The 18,135-nt window shown below is 42.5% G+C and overlaps 1 protein-coding gene across 4 annotated transcripts in view; it reads right to left on the reverse strand.

Annotated features, from left to right (window-relative positions):
* The window catches only part of ENOX1 (ecto-NOX disulfide-thiol exchanger 1), a 549,740-nt gene that overhangs the window by 469,737 nt on the left and 61,868 nt on the right, over positions 1-18,135 (reverse strand). The gene's annotated exons all lie outside the window — the stretch shown is intronic.

The following is an 18,135-nucleotide window of genomic DNA, read 5'->3' on the forward strand; positions in this document are numbered from 1 at the left end:
TTGGAAGTTTACCTTCCTCTGCAATTTTCTGGAAGAGTTTGAGTAGGATAGGTGTTAGCTCTTCTGTAAATTTTTGGTAGAATTCAGCTGTGAAGCTGTCTGGACCTGGGCTTTTGTTTGCTGGAAGATTTCTGATTACAGTTTCAATTTCCATGCTTGTGATTTTTAGTAAGCTCATCGTACGTTCTAAGAACTTCAAGATTTATTTTTATAGATAAGGTCCCACCTTTTTTCAATGGAAATCTGATTTTTTTCTGTGCTATATGTACATAAATTGGCTTGAGTCTTTAGAAATTTATTTTAGAACTAAAAAAGTTTTCAAATTTCACGTATGAATATTGTGTAGTATGCCATATTTACATTCAAGAACTCATCAATTTTATACAGCTTGCCCTTGGGGAGATTAAATTGCAGCAGATGGTAATAAAAGTTAGGACTCTGTTGAAATATGATACATTGACTTATTTTAAGGCTATTGGAAGAGTTAGATTATTTGGGAGACCTTTCTGGTAGTCTCTTGCACCCTAACAAGAGCAAAATATTGGAAGGGGAAGGGTCTGACTCAAGCAATTTTAGTTATCTCCGATTCCAACTGGCTCCTTCTGCCATCACTATTTAATTGATTTCATCAGATCCTCAAGAGAGGGAAAGAAAAAAATTTCTTCATATATAATTTTAAATAATTTCTTTAAAAATCTTGAATTTTCTTGTAAGACATAAAACTATCATATAAATGAGCAGGGGGAAAAAAGTTTAAAAACAGTTTCCAACCACAAGTGATTCAAAGTTACAAACGGTAACCATCTAGAGGGTATTTTTCATTGTCAAATAAACCAGTGAAGCTTACTGGCCTAAACTGCATGGAAGCCAGGGAAGGTAAAATCCTGCAACACACAGGAGAGACAGTCACAAACAAGAACTGTCTCCACCTAACATGTCAACAAGGTAAGAAGCACAGGAACAAGTGAGGAGCAGAAAACTACTTTTCTCTTTCCATTCATGATAAAACAAGCATACAAAAAATGGTAATGATTTATAATATCTGAAAGCCATAATTTAAATAGCAGATCTAATTAGTACAGATCATATCCACATTCTGAAAACAGAGAAAATAATCTTTCCCAGCATCCGTCAAATGGGCACAAAATTTGACAATGTATTACACCAAAAATAAAACATCAATAAATTTCACTAAATAGAATAGTATAGAAAATATTCTTTTCTCATGATGTAATAAATCTGTCAATTACTAACAAAATTAGAAAAAGGTAAACTGTATCATCTGAAAATTTTAAACCTCTCATAATTTGGGGGTCCAAAAACGTAATATCTAGAAAACAACTATATGGAAAAAAACTCCATGGCATAGTTAAAGCAGTGCCCAAAGAAAAATTCTTAACAGCTTATTTAATAAACAGAAAGGAATAAAAAATAAAATAAGCACTCAAGATAGGGTGTTAAAGGAAATAAAAACTATAGGAGACAGAAAAGGGAATGTAGATAAGTGTAAGTTAATTAGAAGAAAAGAAAAAAGAGTAGAGGATTGATAAATAAATCTAAAGGCTTAAACTGTTAGCTAACCAAGTCAAGGGGGATGACCAAGTCAAGGGGAATAAGGAGGCTGACACAATCAAAATAAGAAACAGTAAGAGGTATACTACACTGATATAGAAGATTAAAAAGAAACAAACAGATTTCTTGCTGAACTCTATACAAATAAATTTCAAAACTTGGATGAAAGACGTAATTTTATAGAACATATGGTATGCCAAACTGGCTCCAGGAAAAAAAGATTTAGACCAATTATCATGCAAATAAAGGAAATAAATGGTTATTCCCAAAACTGGACACACACACACACACAAGGCCTAGACGATTTCACAGTGTAATTTGCCAGAACTTTAAAATAATACATAATTCGAATATCATTTAGACTCTTCTAGAGCACAAGGGAAAAAAGACAAAGGTGATTTCCAAGTTCTTTGTACAAAGCAATAGTAACGTTGATACCGAAATCTGGCAGCCTACACCAAAGAGAAAATTATAGTGCAAACTCACTTAGGGATAGCTGTGTGGAAATTTGAAACCAAACAGTGACAAACAGAACCCAGTAGCGAATAAAACAATATGCATGGCCAGATGGAATTCATTTCAGGAATGTAAAGAATTAAAAAAACTTAGGAATATATCTGTCAACATCAAATTCCTCAAAGCCTTTGACTGTGTGGATCACAACAAACTGTGGAAAATTCTTCAAGAGATGGGAATACCAGACCACCTGACCTGACTCCTGAGAAATGTGTATAACAATTAGAACCAGACATGGAACAACAGACTGGTTCGAAATTGGGAAAGGAGTACGTCAAGGCTGTATATTGTCACTCTACTTATTTAACTTATATGCAGAGTACATCAGGCAAAATGCCAGGCTGGATGAAGCACAAACTGGAATCAAGATTTCCAGGAGAAATATCAAAAACCTCAGATATGTAGATGACACCACCCTTATGGCAGAAAGCAAAGAAAACCTAAGAGCTTCTTGATCAAAGTGAAAGGAAAGTGAAAAAGTTGGCTTAAAACTCAACATTTAAAAAACTAAGATCATGGCATCCAGTCCCATCATTTCATGGCAAATAGATGGAGAAACAATGGAAACAGTGACTGACTTTATTTTCTTGGGCTCCAAAATCACTGCAGATGGTGACTGCAGTCATGACATTAAAAGATGCTTGCTCCTTGGAAGAAAAGCTATGACCAACCTAGACAGCATATTAAAAAGCAGAGGCATTGCTTTGCTGACAAAGGTCCATCTAGTCAAAGCTATGGTTTTTCCAGTGGTCATGTATGGATTCCAGAGTTGGACTATAAAGAAACTGAGTGCCAAAGAATTGATGCTTTGAAACTGTGGTGTTGGAGAAGACTCTTTGGAGTCCCTTGGACTGCAAGGAGATCCAACTACTCAATCCTAAAGGAAATTAGTCCTGAATATTCATTGGAAGGATTAATGCTGAAGCTGAAACTCCAACACACTGGCCACATGGTGTGAAGACCTGACTCCTTGGGAAAGACCCTGATGCTGGGAAAGACTGAGGGCAGGAGGAAAAGGGGACGACAGAGGATGAGATGGCTGGATGGCATCACCGACTTGATGGACGTGAGTTTGAGCAAGCTCTGGGAGTCAGTGATGGACAGGCAAGCCTGGCTTCCCGTCCTGCAGTGGGGACGCAGTGGGGTCGCAAAGAGTCGGGTATGACTGAGCAACTCAACTGAGGGCACTCAGTTCATGAATGATTTCCCTCTCCATGTTAATCCCATCACTCCAGCGACAGTCATCCTATGTCATTCAGCCTTCCATGTACTTAATGTTATTTCCTATCTCTTGACCTCTCCTAATTTTGTATCTCTGTTTGAAATGTCATGAGTTCCAACTTCTTCCCGTTTCTAAATATTCTATTCACTCATCAAAACCGCAATTTAAGGGACTTCCCTGGTGGTCCAGTGGCTAAGACTCTGCACTCCCAATGCAGGGGGCTGGTGCAGCCAAATAAACAAAATAAATTTCAAAAAACTTGCATCTAAATGTTAACCTATTAGAAAAGCTTCCTTGATTCTCCCACAATCAGAAACCTCTCTTCTTATGCTGACCACTGAAGAGCTCCATTTCTCTCTCTGTCCCTTCCTTCTTCCGTCCTTCTCTCACAGCACATGTATTTAACCCTGTAGAGTAGGTATCAGTACCTGTAAGACATGACTTCTCCTATCAGACTGGAAACTTTTTGAGGGTAAGGGCCCTGTCTTGAGCTTTCCAGGTGGCGCAGTGGTAAAGAATCCACCTACCAATGCAGGAGACACAAGAGACGCAGATTCAATCCCTGTATGGGGAAGATCTCCTGAAAGAGGAAATGGCAACAGGTTCCAGTATTGTTGCCTGGAAAATTCCATGGACGGAGGAGCCTGGTGGGCTACAGTCCATGGGGTCGCAAAGAGTCAGACACGACTGAGCGACAGAAACAGACACTCCACGCCATGTCTACAGGATATACCATGTCTTAGATGCCGCTGTCTGCCAATCTTCCCAAGTACCAATCCTTCCATACTTGCGTGCTTTGGAGCACAGACACACAGAAATCAAGACCTTAAAGGCAAAAAGCGAGCTGCAGACTTGTGAGCAATGCTGTCCTTAAAATGTTACTGCATGTGCACAGAAGGAAAAGTTAGCATCTTGCAGTAGCCATGCAAGCCCCACTCTCACCCCACACCCGCAATCAGGGCAGCATGACACAGGCTCAAGCTCCTGACCAGGAAACCCTAATCACAATACCTTCCACCAGCCAGTAAGCTGACAGCAACGACTAACTGCAGAAGCCCAAAAATGGCTAGAAGCATTGACTCAAGGCACGGGAGGGGAGTGGGGGAATGAGTGAAGAAGTCAGGATGGAACAGTTGGTTTCATTAGAGTGTCGATATGGAAGCAGGTACTTCTCACGCCCACCTTAGCACACCTGTTAGGCACAGTCATCCTCTTCACATTTTCACGCAGCTCCAGATATTAACCTGTGCTCTCAAATTTCACTGGAAATGTGTAAGCCTGTGAGACAGTCATAATGCCGAGTTTCAAAATGTGTGCGCAATTTGTTATGCATGGTGGGGTCAGCAGTCCTACCAGAATGACACTGGGAGCTCTGCCGAGAGCAGAATATTAAACAGAGTGGAGATGACGTGGTCTAATATGAGACATCGACACTGGGTCAGGAAGGACCAAAAGGCCACGTTCCAACAACTGCTGATACACTTTCTGAGAACTGGACTTTCAACCTAAACCTATTATGTTGTTTCCAGGTGCTATTTCAAAAGCAATGAAAACGTTCTGGCTCATTCTGGATATAGGAGTTACAGTTTAAGACCATATCAAATGCAGAAGTTGACATACCTAGCACTTTCCTAGTAGGGAAGTGGAGTGATGACTTCTCTTTTTTGGCCTGCCCCTCCTGTTGATCCATCCCTTCCATAGAATGTGCCCTTCTGAGATATTTGAGATGCCCTCTCTTGGTATTCCTCCTACTTCTCTCAGGCTCCCTCATCTTTTCCCACCTTCCCTTATATTTCAGGGGTCCCCAGCCTCTGTATTCAGTCCTCATCTCATGTCACACCGCACATTCTGCCATTTCCGAGCTCACTACTGTTCACGGTCTCAACCCCAAACTACAATTGAAGTCTTATGTCATGAACAAGGAGAAGGAAATGGCAACCCATTCCGGTATTCTTGTCTGGGAAATCCCATTCACAGAGGCGCCTGGTGGGCTGTGGTCCATGGGGTCGCAAAGAGTTAGACATGACTTAGTGATTAAATCGGAGAAGGAAATGGCAACCCACTCCAGTGTTCTTGCCTGGATAATCCCAGGGACGGAGGAGCCTGGTGGGCTGCCGTCTATGGGGTCGCACAGAGTCGAACACGACTGAAGTGCCTTAGCAGCAGCAGCAATAGTCATGAACAACATCTCTATCTCACACAGCAAATTCCCACTAGCTATCTACCTTACATATGGCAATGTATATATCTCTATGCCAGCCTCTCCATTCCCACCTTCTCCTTCCCCCCGCCGTGTTCACAAGCCTGTTCTGTCTGCGACTCCACTGCTCCCCTGTAAACAGGTTCATCAGTACCGTATTTCTAGATTCCATATGTGTGCGTTAATATACAGTATTTGGCTTTCTTTTTCTGGCTTACTTCATATCCTCCAATAAAAAAAATTTTTTACATGTCTTTCTCAGATAAGAATCTTGTACCCAATGGTCCCCAATATGTTGCCAGCTACACGTGCATAAACTGAACTCACCTTGTCCAACCCAACCAAGAGAGTCTAAATGATGGCCCCCCAAAGATGTCCATGTCCTTATCCCCAGAATCTCTGAATATGGTACTTCACATGGCAAAAGGAATTTCATAGAGGTGATTTGGTTACACACACTGCGGTTATCTGGCTGGGCTGAATATAGTCACAAAAGTGCCAAGGAGAATGAGGCAGGAAAATCAGCGTTACAGTAATTGAATGTGGGAATGACCTGACTGCCCAGGTGGTCCCGGTGGTTAAGAGTCTGCGCTTCCAACGCAAGGGCCATGGGTTCAATCCCTGGTCAGGGAACTAAGACCCCACGTGACACATGGCATGACAAAAGCCAAAAAAGTAAAATGGCAGCCGTGAAACAAAGAATGGAAACAGCTTTTAGAAGTTGGAAGAAGCACGGAAGGGTCCTTCCTTAGAGTGTCTGAAGAGAGTACAGCCATGCTGACATCTTGATGTTAGCCCAGTGAAACCCATTCAGACTTCTGATCTCCAGAATTATAACAATTTTACCCTGCTGCAAACCATTAATTTTGTGGTAATTTATTACAGCAGCCATTGAAATTCAGAGTCCATGGCACCATCCTGAAGCATCCTCAGATTCATTAATCGCTCTAGATTATCACTCTCCCATATGCCTTGCCAGGAACTACTGACTCTGCCTCATCAATTCGTCATGTTCCCTTCCAACATCTGTTCATATGTCCACGGCTACTCTCAGAGACAGATCTACATCCCAGAATGCTTACTGGTCTCCCTGAACCTGCTTAGAACACTCCCTCCCCCAACCCCAATCTGGGCAAGGTCAGTCTTCAAACTTTCCCCAGGGGATCTCCACAAGGCACAAATCTGATCAAGGTGCAAACCAAATGCCTCACTACTGACAACAGACTGATAATATGTTTCTTTTACCTGAAATAGCATTTTCATAGATTGACACCCACCCAATTTTAATCTCTGTCCTCTGTCTATAAACTCGGTGCTCCACACTGCATTCCCATCGTATTTGGTACTTCCGCTCTATTCTGTCTCTTCACTACTTGTCTGTGGCCAGTTTCTACATAGAGTTCAATTCCAAACTGCCTGTGTGTTGGCAAGCTCTTGACTGTGACCTCCTTGAAGGCTGGAACCTCGGTCCATCTCCTTCTCAGTGCTAGCCCAGCCCTCGTGCTGAACAAGGAGACGGGACAAGCCTTTCCTTCTCGTGACCTCTGGCCTATGCCTGCCCTACCTTAGGGCAGTCTGGCTCATATTTGGCTTCGGAATTACCTTGAGAATTAACTCTGTAAGACACCATGCCCTCATACCCCTGTATTCTCAAACAGCAGGTGCTAGATTTGAGAAGTGATCCAACAACAACCCACCCTGGGATCAGGGCCACTTCTTCTAGGGTGAAGAACTCCACCTTAAAAGACAGATTTAGGACAAGAGACCCCTGTCAGTCTGAGTTCTGCTGCAGACGAGACTCATTCAGAGCTCTTCTTGCACCACCTACTCTCTTTCCCTCCTTGGTCATAAAGAATTCCACTTTCTTCCCATTTGCAGCGTGGATAAATTTTTTTTGTACTTTCAAATAATCTCCATTCCTTTTCTCTGGCCCATATCCAATTTCTGAATATTGTGTGCAAAATACAGAAATGAAAATGAAACTCTAATATGGGCTTTATCAATGTTTAACACAGTGAGTGAAGTATTTCATGATTCTGGTGGATTATGTTCTGGTTAACTCAACCCATATCGTGTATGTCTGCCTTTTTGCTAACAGTCCTATATTGCGGACTCATATCCCTGAGTGACAGGGTGAGAATGACTTTTTATCTGCAGAATACGTATGTGCCAATCCCACTCTATATGATGGCTAGGATAATTTACCAGTATTTTCCTTTTCTAGAATAAGAAAAAAGAAAAACTCACACATTAGCTAAGAACTGTCTGATGCGCTGACAGTATAGTTCACCTTGATTTGATGTTCCTCTCGATGATTGCAACCATCAGGTTCAAATCGGAGCCTCACAAAGTTCTCTAGCAGTCCTCTTCACTTTTAAATATATGTTACATATTTGTGTGGGTAACAATTCAACTCCAAGTAAAAAATAAATGCACTTATTTTTTAACTACCAGTTGATACAAACTTCAATCTAGATTAAGTAAATTGCTGTTAATTTAAGTAAGTTCATTTCAGAAGCCCTAAAACACCAGAATGATGATTTAGACAGACCATGTGAAGACAGTCCTAGGAGTTATCCTCTGATTTCATTCATCTCTGTGTATTTTTGTTTGTTTGTTTAAATCTACAATGAGAAAGACAGTGTTGAGAGCAGAAAACTTTAAAAAAAATTTTTTTTTTCTGATAAAGCAATGGAAACAAAGACCCACATTATGTTTCTGAACTGAAATGAAAGAAAATAAACAAAAAATGTTATTTCTAATTCAATTCTGGGGAAAAAATCTCAATCTAGATTAAGTAAATTTCTGTTAATTTAAGTTCATTATACTTTCTCACACTGACCTGAAAAAATTGAAGCATGAATATTAGAAAGAAATGTTTTGACATACAATAAACATAGATTTAATATTATATCATTGAAACAAGATGTATAAGTGAGTGAATTTGGAGAGGAAAGGTATGGATCACGGACTTAGCTCATTCATGCACCATCAAACCAAAAAAATCACATTTTGCCTCTAGATCTCTATTTCTTTTTTTAAGTAAAAATAATCAGTAATCAAACTAACACTTATTCCTTGTCTTAAGGCCATAGGACTGGAAAAAGTCAGATTCAAAGCCTCAGTGCCCTCAAATATTAGCATTACACAAAGCAGAATATAAAACAGTCACGTTCCAAATAGCTAAAGAAATAAAAAAGAGAACAATTTTAATACACAAAAATATAAGACTATCAAAAAACAGATGATAAAACAGATGTTTGGAAAATAAAAAGAAATTTTTTGAAACTGAAATTGAACGTTACACATATTAGAACACACCTGAGGGTCTTGCCAGGTGGCTCAGTGGTAAAGAAGCCGCCTGCCAGTGGCGGAGACAGGGGTTCAGTCCCTGGGCCGGGACCATCCCACACGCCTTGGAGCAACTAAGCCCGAGCGTCATAACTATGGAGCCGGGGCTCAAGAGCCTGGAAGCTGAAACTACCGAAGCCTGTGTGCCCACAGCAAGAGAAGCCACCGCAGTGAGAAGCCCGCCCACTGCAACTGGAGAGTAGCCCCGGCTCAGGGCAACTAGAGAAAAAGCCCACGTAGCAACGAAGACCCAGCACGGCCAAAAGTTAATAAATAATTAAGAAAAAAAACCCTCAGTGAACCAGAAGACAGACCAAGACATATAAACCAGATTATCACATAAAGTGACAAAGAAAATGGAAAGTGTGGAAAAGTGGCTATGAGACAAAGACAATAGAAATGACAAGAAATGTATTATAATTGAAGTTGTCTTTATCAAAAGACACTGTAAAGAAAGTGAAGAGCTAATCCACAAACGTGGTGAAAGTGATACCAACAAAGGATGTTATACAGAATATAGGAGAAGACGAAAGCATGAATGCTCAATACAGTTATGAATGGAAACTCAAATATCCAGACAAATTTACCATTTAACACCCAAGATTTGGAAAAATTAAAAAAAAAAAACTTGTAGTTCCAAATGTTAACAAGAACTCAGAACACTGAGAACCGGTAGAATAGTAAATCTGCCCAACCACTTCAGAAAGTAATTTAGCATCTTATCTGGAGATGCACACCCCTTGACTAATCACTTCAATGATTAAATATATTCCCCAAAGAAACACACGCACCCATGAAACAGGGACCCGAGAAAGCTCAAAGGTCTTGACAGCATGGTTTGTAATAGTGGGAAAAAATCTAACTATAAGCAACTCGAATCATGCCCATCAACAGATCATTAAAAACTTCTGGAAGAGTCATATAATAGAATATTTCGCAGCAGTGAAAATTAATGAAGTATAGCTACACTGATCAACACAATAAATCTCAGAAAATCATGCTGAGTTTTAAAAATAAAAAAGGCAAAACAGTCTCACTCTACATAAACTTCAAAAGCATATAAAAGAATACATTGTCTACAAATACACTGCTGCCGCTGTTCAGTTGCTAGGTCATTCCCAACTCTTCACGACCCCATGGACTGTGGCCCGCCAGACTTCTCTGTTTATGGGATTTCCCAGGCAAGATTACTGGAGTGGGTTGCCATTTCCTTCTTCACGGAATCTTCCAGGATCAAGGATCAAACCCGTGTCTCCTGCATTGGCAGGCGGATTCTTTGCCACTGAGCCACCAGGGAAGCCCCTACAGATATATACATGTGTAGTAAAACCCTAAGACAGAGCATGATCACTGAAGCAAAGTGGTTTGCTGGGAGACAGAGGAGAGAGGATAAAATCAGAGAGGAGACAGGAGCCATCTGCTTTGTTCCTAAGGTCTATTTCTTAAGCTGTGTGACACACACAGCTGCTGTTTTACTAGTCCTTACAATATATTAACATGTTAAGTATTTTTCACTGTATGTATAAAATATTCCAATACAATTCTAAAAAGAGCACCGAGGAAAGGAAACAATGAACCTGAGTAGGACTGAGGGCTCGGCCAGGTACGTCTTTGATTCTCTCCCACCTGTGTCGTTTCTCAGACTTAAAGGTACACCTTGCAGGTTCCACCCACAAATCCGGCCGAAGGATAATCAAGGTTTGGGCTAATAAAAGTTTGAACTAATACTTTCCAAGGAACCTTTCAAGTCAAAAGACCAGCTTTGGCTTTGAAGTCCTCCTGGTAACCCCCACGTCTGCAGGCGTCACCTTCTCCTGGTAGAAAACCCCCCCACCACTGCCCAGTAGCTCCTCAACGGAGGTGACCAGGGCCACCTGTAGGCCACTTCAAAAAGCTTCCTGGAGTCTCTTCTAGACTAATTACTCCTAATTATCACCATGCTCTGTATGTATTTTCACAGTATATGGCTGGCAAGTTTTTAATCATTCATCTTACAGGGGGAAAAAATCATTTGAACACCTTTTGGACTAGAGATGAAGGTGAAAGGAATCCAAGAAAATGTACCAGGACAACATCTTGTAATTAGATATCTATTTAAACGCAAGTGACTTTCAGATTTCAGACTTTTGTGGCTGTGTGTCTGCTCCCCGGTGTTTCCTAAAACATTCAGTCCTTATAAAGATAACTTAGTACAATTGTCGTGATTTAAAATCTTGAGGGTCTGAGACAGGGAAAGATGGGTGACTAACTTGTGGGAACATTCATGTGGTTTCATTCACAGGTGATTAAAAATACTATCGCTGTTTTAATAAAAACACACACAAAATGAAAAACAAAATCCTAGAAAGAAACAGTAAGTGCAAGGCGATTTGACTTACTCTGATCTACTCTTGTAAGTGATAGAACATTAATATATCTACTAGTATGTGATTTAAGTTAATTCCTCAAAATTAGTTTGGCTGGATTTTAAAATTTTTTCAACAGTATGCAATGCTATTGGTATATATTCTTTTATGCTGAAAACACAATCTTAATGAAATATATTACAGAAGAAAGAAAAAAAGGGAGGGAGAAAAGAAGGAAAGAAGAAAGGAATCAAACTTTTGCTAAAGAGAGCCTACATGATTCAACTAACCCACTTTAAGGTATGCTGATGTTTGCCCGATTAATATCCTTCTCTGCAGATAAAAGGTCCCCAAACAGCTAATGTTTATCATGTAAAGTCAAAGTGTTAGTCATGTCCCACTCTGCAACCCCAAGGACTATACTTGCCAGACTCCTCTGTCCATGGAATTCTCCAGGCAAGAATACAGAGTGGGTAACCATTCCCTTCTCTAGGGATCTTCCCAACCCAGGGAACAAACCCGGGTCTCCTGTACTACAGGCAGGCAGATTCTTTAACACTAAGCCATCATACACTCTCCTAAAGTCAAATTTGGATCTGATACAGTCGGTGCTAAATACTCGAGCACTCTGAAAAATCAACCTCTAGCACGTTGCTGAAGGCAATGGCACCCCACTCCAGTACTCTTGCCTGGAAAACCCCATGGATGGAGGAGCCTGGTAGCCTATAGTCCATGGCGTTGCTAAGAGTCGGACACGACTAAGCGACTTCACTTTCACTTTTCACTTGCATGCACTGGAGAAGGAACTGGCAACCCCCTCCAGTGTTCTTGCCTGGAGAACCCCAGGGACAGAGAAGCCCAGTGGGCTGCTGTCTATGGGGTCGCATAGAGTCGGACTCGAGTGAAGTGACTTAGCAGCAGCAGCACGTCGCTAGTAAGTATTCCTTGGCTGCAAAACTATACAATTTCAGAAATTCTTAAAATTCCACTTGATATTCCAGCATCATTGATGTTCTCAAAAATATTAGTACCTCTCATAATAATTATTCAGTAACAATATTTGGTTAGTGTTTCCAATATTAACAGAATAAATGCCAATGAATTCCCATCACTGCTAGTACACTCTGTTTAAAATTTTTGCTAACAATGGTTTTAGAGGAGAGCTGCGGTCTAGGGTCTGGTCCAGATTGCTGCCTGGAGTGACTTTCCCATCTACTTAACTTCCTGCAGGGTTGGGTGGATCGACTGTTTGGCAGACAACCAAGGGATTCCACTGTTTTGCCCAGAATGCATCTTCAGGTCCACATACTTCCAGGGAAAACAACCAAAATAAAGAAACAAGCCCACAGCCTTACCAATCGATGGATCAGGAATATAACTGTCTGGGGATGGGGTGAGCGGAGAGAGTCTGGGAGACCCTTACAGGACAGCCCTTCCAGGGCTGCAACTTTCCCAACTGCCTTCCGTTAGTTACCCTGCCTGTAATGAAACCTTGAAGATAAATAAATACACCAGAAACGTCTCTTTCCTCTCAGCAGATGTACTCTTTTAGTTGAGGCAATCACAAGACAGCCAGATTTCAGGAGAGGGGTTAGAGTCCCTAAAATTAAAAAGGCAGCCCTTCAAAACCTTTAAAGCTTATCTGGAAGGTGAAGTCAACTGAGCGGAGCTACAGAGAGAGTTTCCTGCTTAGCAGGAGTCTGGCAGGGTAGGGGGGTGTTTGAGGGGGGGAAGCCTCATCCTTGAGGATCCATTTGGATTTGTATGAATAATTCTACTGCTGTCCCCCTACCCCTAGCCCAGAACACACTAGCACCTCTTTCCAAACAATTCATCAGCCTTTCTCCAGGGGAAGATCTGGACTATTTAAAACTCAGTTCACAGTGAGGATGCTCAGTAAACATGAGTTATTTGAACTACGTCTCTTCTCCGAGTGTCAAAATATATGGTTGGTTTTGCACAGAAGCTGAGCGATGGAGTCTGGAGGCACACCAAAACTACACGTTCAGGCAATTGCATCCATCCGAGTTTTTGGACTAGGGTCCCATCCTCTTACCACCAAGTTCTAGCGTGCTCTCTGCAAGGTTTTCTCTTACAGAGCCCCATCAACACAATCCCATTTGCTCTTGGGTGGGTGAAAGTGTGCAGAATTGCAAGGAAAGAAGGCAGAAGGGATTCCCAAGATGTGCAGATAATCTGCCCCTTAAAATGTTTCTCCTCCCTTGGCAACCTGGGAAGTGGTCCCTGGGGGTGAGTACAATCCCTGGAAGAGATGATTTTGATCGTGAGCAAGTATGAATGGCTGGGATGAAAATAGCAACTGACTTGGGTCTACAAACAGAGGTCAAGGACATCTTTCCATGGGCACTGTCACTAGCGCCTGTCTGGTGTAATGGTGGAATAAACATTAGTCTGTACACACACACACACACACAATTCCTCAAAACAGCATCTTCATATGAGGAGAGCTATATTTGTACAAAACAATATGTTTGAAGATTACGGACAATGTAACAACAATTCCTGCGTTATTCTCTTGTTTAGGACTTCAGTTCAAAAGGCTAATTAGTATTTTGTTTCAGCTGGAGGGAGAGGGGGCTCAGGCTGACAGGGGACCTGCAGATCTAACTGCTGGTGGACAGACTAGGCAGTGAGGACATGCCAGGCATTGCGGGGCCTTTCATGCATCATCTCACTGAACTCTCCCTGCAACCCTGGCAGGCAAGCAGGAGTTATTACCCTGATCTTACAAAAGTGAAGAAACAGAGCTTGAGTGAATGTACATAACTTTTTGCAGCCCCCAAAGCTAATTGTTGGTGGAGCCAACATTCCAACAGACCCAGGCCTGACTCCAAATTCCGCCCTTGAGGCTACACCACTGTTTCCTGGGAGCTGGGGCTTGTGGAGGCCGTGGAGGTGACCTGCTCCAGTGTCCCTTCAAGAGAGCCCACGGAAGGGACTCTCCCGGTGATCTGGGGGCTAAGACTCCGCACTCCCAATGCAGGCGGCCCAAGGGCCTAGTCAGGGAACTAGATCCCACATGCCGCAACTAAGACTGAGGATCCTGCATGCCACAATAGGACCCAGAACAGCCAAATAAACAAACAAACATTTTACAGAGAGAACACGAGCCTGCTGCAGGGAGCCTGGCCAACAGATAGGTGCTGGACCTTTCCATCCACGGTGGCTTTCCTGCGAGACCACAATTCCAGAAGACTTTTCTCTGCCCGTGTCTGAGCACAGTGAGGTAGCATAACTGGCCCATTCAGGCCAGACCTGGGGCTCCTCTAAAGCTGTGCCACCCAGTTTGGTAGGCACTAGCAGCACGTGATAACTGAGCACCTCAAATGTGGGCAGTGTGACTAAGGAGATAAACACTTAACTTCCTTTTAATTGATTTAAATCTAAGTAGCTCCAAGAGGCTACTGGCTACCAGACTGGATGGTACAGATACAGGACATTTCTGCTACTGCAGAAAGTTGTACTAAACTGCATTGCCCTTAAAAGACAAGCCTTCTCAGGTGACAGTGGTAAAGAATCCAGCTCCCAATGTAGGAGATGCCGGTCAGGAAGATCCCCTGGAGAAGCAAATGGCAGCCCACTCCAGTACTCTTGTCTGGGAAATCCCTTAGAAAGAGACGAGGCTGGCAAGCTACAGTCCATGGGGTTGCAGAGAAGAGAATCAGACATAACTTAGTGACTGAACAACAGCAACGGGAAAGACAACTTCTGCCTGAAGAGACCATCAGACTGCAATGTGCACATATCAAGAAGCAGCAGTGAGAAAGCCTGACCTGAGAGGCGCCTCCCCTTCAGACAGTCATCTCAGGAGACCCTGCAGACGCAGGGAAGGCTGTGGGAGGTGAAGCAAGGTGGGTAGCCCGCAGGAAGGGGGTAGGCACGGAGCGCACGTGACTCAGAGCCACCCTGCCTCTCTGGGGCTGGCAGCAGGGCTGCGGAGAAGAAAGGGCGTCTCAGGGAGGGAAGAGTGGCAAACCGAGGTCAGAATGGGGTGCAGCGGGCAGGGTTTTATGTGGCTCCTGAGAGAGATGGGAAACTAGGGCCCAGAGGCGGCGAGGGTCTGTGGGTAAGACCAGGTAGGCACTGGTGACGTGTGTTTCTTCACCAGTTTCTCCTACGCTCTTCTTTCTCTTTGATCGCCTGACTCTAAACTCCTCACGAAAAATCTTAATTGGCCCTCATTTGCCTCCACCCTCCAGTCACCAGGGAGAAACAATATTTTGTTTCTTTTATGTATTAGACTTTTACACTCACTAGTCTTCATGCAGTTTAACATTAAATTTTTTTTTTCTCAAAGAGAGTTAATCGAGAGATTGAAATCGACATATATACACACCACCATGTGTAAAACAGCTGGTGGGAAGCTGCTATTCAGCAGAGGGAGCTCAGCTCAGTGCTCCGTGACGACCTAGAGGGGTGGGGTGCCGGGGCAGGAGACCCAAGAGGGAGGCACAGATGTGTACATACAGCTGGTTCTCTGTGTTGTACAGCAGAAACCAACACACCATTGTAAAGTGATTACACTCCAATACACAAAAAAGAAGAGCTAACTGTCCTTTAAATATGTATTGTGACCCTCCATTAACCATCTTTCATTGGGTCACAGAGTCAGTGACGAGACGAGGTTACCCTTTTTACCTTTATCAGGGGTATTTTTGCAGGGAAATGTTGGCCAACATTAGCTTTCTTGTATAAAATTTAAAAAAAAATCTCTTGCAAAATCAAATACACTTATAAAATATGTATATACAATCTCACTTACTGTAAAGCTGTAGTCAACACAAAGGTCTTCTTTTAAAACAGTCTACCTTAGGAGCTACCTGCAAACTAATATCTGTTCTGTTATTTACTAGTTATTAGCCTGAATTGGTACCTAAACCATAACATGAGAAAATAAAAGATTCATATCAACAGCTTTAAATTCCATAGCCTCAATTCCCAGATATGCTCTTATTAGTTGGTTTTATGAATTTCTCTTCAAAATGTGTGGAATTAATGCATTCATCTAAAAAGGCAGCTAAGAATTCATACACAGCTTAAAAGCTACAAACTTCAGAAACACAGATGTTCTACCAAATTCTCACTTGCTTACTTCCAGCTAAATTCATCACTGAGGTTTAAAAAGATTTTCTAAACTGTCAAGGATAAAAAAAAAAAAAATGGTAGTATACATTCACATCTGGCTGTGTCACCATCTAGGCGATTATAGACATTAAACATCTGGGCAGGGGAGAGGATCTGTTTGGGAGCTTTTGGCTACCATGACAACTGAGTGTAGTCTCTGCTTATCTACTTCTAACACCACTGCAGGCCTTTCGTTTTTATTCAAAAAGCCCACAGTAGGCACCATTTTAAAACAGCGATCATCATGGTAACTAATACTTACATGTAAGAAGTCAGTTCCTAGAGCATATCTCTTATTCCTGTTGTTTATTACTACGGACAAATTCTTTCTAGTCGCAGTCATGCAGAGAAAGTAGTCTGGGGGCTTCCCTGGTGGTTTAGATAGGCTTTCCAGGTGGAGTTAGTGGTAAAGTACCTGTCTGCTGATGCAGAAGACGTAAGAGACATGGGCTCGATCTATGGATCGGGAAGATCCCCTGGAGAGGAGCATGGCAAATCACTCCAGTATTCTCGCCTGGATAATCCCATGGACAGAGGAACCTGGCAGGCTACAGTCCATAGGGTCAAAAAGAGGTGGACAGGACTGAAGCGACTTAGCACACACACGTGCTGGTGGTTTAGTGGTTAAGAATCCATCTTGCCACGCAAGGCATGTGGGTTTGATCCCTGACCAGGGAACTAAGATCCCACACGCAGCGGAGCGACTGAGTCCATGTGCTGCAGCTGGAGAGTCTGTGAGACGCAACAAAGACGCTACGTGCTGCAACTAAGGCCCTGTGCAGTCAAATAAGTAATAAATGAACAAAATACACAGAGCACGTGCGGAGACATGCTTTCCAAAGAGCTACAGATGACCAAACGCTCGAAAAAATGAACATCAACAGACATCAGAAGACGCAAATCAAAACCACAATGAGGTATCACCTCACACCTGTCAAAATGGGTATCATGAAACAACAGTCAACAAGACTTTCGGAGAAGACGTGGAGAAAAGCGGACCCTTCAACACACCAGACTGCTGGTTATACACAGCTCCCAATCACTCTGGTGTCCTAAAATCAGCCAGGCTTGGAAAATGCTAAAAATTAGGCCTCTTTACTCCCTGAGAGTCAAGTAACCGGCATAGCACTTTCCTCCTAAAATTATGTATCACCCTCCCCACAAGAAAATATGCTTCATGAAAGCATATTTAGACAAAAACAAGTCGTTTTTGTCTATTTTAAACAATGTTTTCCACAAGACCTATAGTGCCTACGTGGGTGCGCGTGCTAAGTCTGCTTCGCTCGTGTCCGACTCTTTGGGACCCCAGGGACTGCAGCCCGCCAGGCTCCTCTGTCTATGGGATTTCCCAGGCAAGAATACTGGAGTGGGTTGCCATTTCCTTCTCCAGGGGATCTTCCTGACCCAGGGGTCAAACCCTGAGTCTCTCACATCTCCTGCATCGGCAGGCAGGTTCTTTATCACCAGCGCCACCTGAGGCCTATAAGGCTTGGCAAATATTTGTTGAATAAATTAATATTCTGCTGTGTCTCCTATACTCAAGCACACTGAAAGAGCCAAAACTCCAATCCTCCATTGCAAACTAGTGTAAGCACACCCTATGGTTCAGACAGCCTGGCCCTTTCCCTGGCCTACTTCATCTGCCCACAAAGGGGTGCCGGCATGCTTTGTGCCCAGCAAGTGCAAGGCCTGCCATGAAACTCAGTCTCTGGAAATATCTCCAACCGAAGAAGGGCAAACAGTAAATCTGCAAAAAAAAAAAAAAAAAAAAAAAAAAAAAAGCC

The sequence above is a fragment of the Bison bison genome, unplaced genomic scaffold (assembly GCF_000754665.1).
Source record: "Bison bison bison isolate TAMUID 2011002044 unplaced genomic scaffold, Bison_UMD1.0 scf7180017864345, whole genome shotgun sequence".
Classification (NCBI taxonomy): Eukaryota; Metazoa; Chordata; class Mammalia; order Artiodactyla; family Bovidae; genus Bison; species Bison bison.